This window comes from Camellia sinensis, chromosome 1 (genome assembly GCF_055761805.1).
Source record: "Camellia sinensis isolate YWXY chromosome 1, ASM5576180v1, whole genome shotgun sequence".
In the NCBI taxonomy this organism is placed as follows: domain Eukaryota; kingdom Viridiplantae; phylum Streptophyta; class Magnoliopsida; order Ericales; family Theaceae; genus Camellia; species Camellia sinensis.
Genome location: NC_138961.1, coordinates 168,293,080 through 168,297,052, shown reverse-complemented (window position 1 = coordinate 168,297,052; position 3,973 = coordinate 168,293,080). Strand labels below are relative to the sequence as shown.

The following is a 3,973-nucleotide window of genomic DNA, read 5'->3' as shown; positions in this document are numbered from 1 at the left end:
ATTTTATGTTAGATAATTAAAAACTATAAAAATATATGATAAATAATAATTGATAAAAATACATGGACATATGATATTTCATTCTTCGAAAAGAATATACCGGGCTTGTTTGGTTTGTTTTTGAGAGAGTTTTTTTGAAAAAAAAATTGGGGAGAGAGTTTAAAAAAAATTTTGGTTTGTTTGGTTGTATATTTTGGGAGAGTTATTTTTTTGGGAGTTTGGGATGTTTTGATATTTTGAAAGAATTTGAGTAGATGTGTGTGCGAGAAAAAGTGATTGAGAAGGAGAGAGGAGAGAGAAAAGTGATTGATTGATGTGTAAGAGAGAAAAAGTGATTTTAAAAATATTTTGAGAAAAACTCAAACCAAACAAATTTTAAATTTTTTTTTTCTAAAACTCATCTTCCAAATGCAAACTAAACATATCCACAATTTCTAAACTTGCAAACAACATACAACTATATTATTTTGTTTTTACTTTTTTGAAGTAGATTACAGCTAATTAGCTCCTATTTTGCTCAACGTGTCGCAGAATCATCTCCTGATGTCATTTCTTGCCTGGACAGATTTTCTAGTGTATAAGGGTTGGTTTGGGGTGTGTTAAAAAAAGTGTATTTTTTTACGAAAAGTTATATAAAAAAGTAGAGAGGTGATGTGATAGAAAAAAAATAAAAAGATGGATTATATAGTCTATACCAAACCAATTTTTCGTTTTTATTTATTTTTGGATATGTTTGCTATTTTTTTTAAAAAATAATTACCAATATTATTTATTTTAATTTTCATAAAATTAAAATAGAAAAGGTTTTGTATACACAAAAAAATTACTTCCGCCTATTGCGTCCTGCCCAAGCCAGCGCTTGATTCGTCGTCCCCACGCCTTTTATATTAAACACTCCATTCTCTTCCCGCACTAAATCAAACATCTTTTGAACTGAAATCACGGGCATGAGCATCCATTTCATTTCTCAGCCATGACCAATCCCAACAGTCGGATCATCACCCACACGTTTCCTTTCCGACTTCACAACCATGCCCACGCGCCACTACTCCCACTACTGTTCTTGGCGGCGGCGACACCTTACGCCGCCGCGCAGATGAGTACGGAATCTTCACCATCTTCCAATTATCCTTACACCAACTTCGATCCGCCAACGGCGATCATCATCCTGGTCCTCGTTTGCGCATTCTTCTTCGTCGCCTTCTTCTCCATCTACCTCCGCCACTGCATCAACGTCACCGACGCAGAACCAAATTCCGCCAACTCCACCGCCGCCCGATTGCGGCGGTTCCCGCGCGGCCTCGATCCCAAAGTAATCGAGTCTTTCCCGATTTTTCATTACTCGGAGATCAAAGACCACAAGGTCGGCAAAGGAACGCTAGAGTGCGCGGTGTGTATAAACGAGTTCGAAGACGACGAAACTCTCAGATTGCTTCCCAAGTGTAATCACGTGTTTCATTCTGATTGTATTGACGCTTGGTTGGCTTCTCACAGCACCTGTCCCGTCTGTCGAGCGAACCTCGTGCCGGAGGAGGTGAATCAATCTAATGAATCGATTGATGAGCACAATTTCAGAACTGAACTCAGTGAAGTAATGCAAAACGAGAATCAAATTTCAATTTCAATTTCAATTAATGTTGAAGAAGAAGAAGACGACGAAGAAACAGAGATCCGGAAGCGAGTGAATTTCCGAAGCAGAATCGAGAGCGAGAGGTGAAGTTTCAGAGGTCGCACTCGACGGGTCACTCACTGGTTGGACTCGGAGAGAGCTGCGAGAGGTACACGCTGAGGTTGCCGGAGGAAGTGAGGAAGCAGATCATGATGAGTGGGAGGCTGAAAAGGACCAGGAGTTGCATCGTGGTTTTGCCGATGGAAGGGACTAGTCGGGGCCGGTTCGATCAGGTTGGGAGGTTGGACCGGTGGATTTTTAGCATTACGCCGCCGTTTTTCTCGAAGAACAACCGTTCGAAGGCGGGGTCGACGGAGACGTAACGGAGTTGGGGACCTCTAAGGTATATGTGAAGCCTGTGAAGACGCAGTTTAATTGTCCTGCGGTGAAGGGTGACGGAGTTGAACAATTATCGACTCGTCTTCCAGTTTAATTTGATATACTAGTATTTATTTCATTAAAAAACATTTTTTTATTATAATTTTTAACATAAATTACAGGTTCACATTAGCGTAGTTGAAAACCGCAGTACCATAAAATTGAAAAGAAAAAAAATGAATGAGGGATAAGTTGTAATATTTTGAAGACCCTTCAATTTAAACTCAAATTCAGGTGGTGTTTGGTTTTTCTTTTGGGCAAAATAAGTAGGAAATGACAAAAAATAAAAAAATAAAAAAAAAATCACAAAAGCCCAAAAATCACAAAAGATAAAAAAAAAAAGTCACTATTTCAAAGTTAAAAAGTCAAAAAAACTAATAAGAATACCAAACGAACAAAAAAGTCTCAGGTTAAAAAAGTCAAAAAGTCAACTAAAAAAGTCGTTGCTAAACGAAGGCTCAAATTTACATCCAAACTTAACGCGATCGTACCAAATACCCACAATCCATCTTTTCCACCGTCTAACCCCGCCATTTATCTCTCTCTCCCTCTCTTATCTTCTTGTCCTATTATTGACCAACCGCTCCATTCTCAAAACTATCATTAAAATTTTCTCTGTTTGAAAGAGCTTTGAAATTGTGATTTCAGCTCTTAGTTTGCATATGGTGTTTGGTTGTGGCTTTCAAAAATTAATTTTATTCTCACTTTTGAAAACTCGATCGAAAGTGGAAAAATTTAGACTAACCGGTCGTCCAGCCAGTTGACCGGAACAATGTAAATTTTTTATTTTTTTATTTTTTTTGCAATTGACATATGTTAATTTTTATATATTTAACAAAAAATATTTTCTGAATTTTTTTAAAATTTTTTATGAACTTTAATAGAATTTTGAGTTGTGTATTTGGTTATGAGTTGTAAGTTTTTGTATCAAATATCATATGTCACATCAAAAATTTCTCACTCAATTCAAAATTCTTTTCAAAGCTCAATCACCAAACAATTTTTTCACACTCAAATCATAATTTCAAAACTCACAAATTCAAAATAAAACTCTATTCTCAAATTATATTTAGAAAATTTTACCAAACGCAATCTTAGTTTTTACTTTCATATCTACATCTATTTATCACTCCACTTTCCCTTGTGCCATTATTTGGGAAGTGGGTTTGGAGTTAAGAGCATTTCCAACGTTTCATCAAAAATTTCATCAAATCTAAGTAAAAAAAAGATCAATTCCTCAATCTGATATCAATTGCTCAAACGGTTTTCATCAAAACACACTGGACATCCGGTGGAACGATCGGCCGATCGACTGAAAAGAGGAAAACAAATTTTGTTTTTCCAAGCTGACGTGAAATCTTCACAAAATCTTGAGGGGTCATCCGGGGGGTCGACTTTCGACCCCCAGTGTAGAATCTGCACAAAATCTTGCTTGAGTAGTCTTCCCGAAGGATATCCGGTGGGACATCCGATGGGTCATCGGGTAGTGAAATACAACAGTAATGAATAGTATTTTGTTGAAAGGCACACAAAATCCTTAATCTGGTGAAAAATTTGAGCCATTCTCAATTTGATATCATTTTGATGAAATTGTTGGAGATAAAAAAAAAGTTGTCATTTTTTACCAAATTCAAATTTGATAATGAATCTGATGAACCATTGGAGATGGTCTAAAATAGCCACAAAAAATAAAATAAATTTTTTAGTTTCATTAAGACAAAACCTTACATCCAATTCATAATTATTACCTCATTTCTTTCAAAAAAAATCAAAAAAAAATTAAAAAAATTAAAAATCTTTTCCAAACAAAACTTTTTAACTTCAAACCATAATAGTTAAAAAAATCAAAAAGTTAACTCAGTCTCCCAACCAAGCCTATGTGATCAAAGAAAGACGACATGCATTAATGATAAGGATTAGATCTTG

General features: G+C 35.7%; 1 pseudogene across 1 annotated transcript; it reads left to right on the top strand.

Annotated features, from left to right (window-relative positions):
- The first annotated feature begins 832 nt into the window (after positions 1-832).
- LOC114255863 (E3 ubiquitin-protein ligase ATL6 pseudogene) lies at positions 833-2,296 on the top strand (annotated as a pseudogene). Its single transcript, XR_014341239.1, has one exon. The product of XR_014341239.1 is annotated as an E3 ubiquitin-protein ligase ATL6 pseudogene (transcript).
- Positions 2,297-3,973: the final 1,677 nt, after the last annotated feature.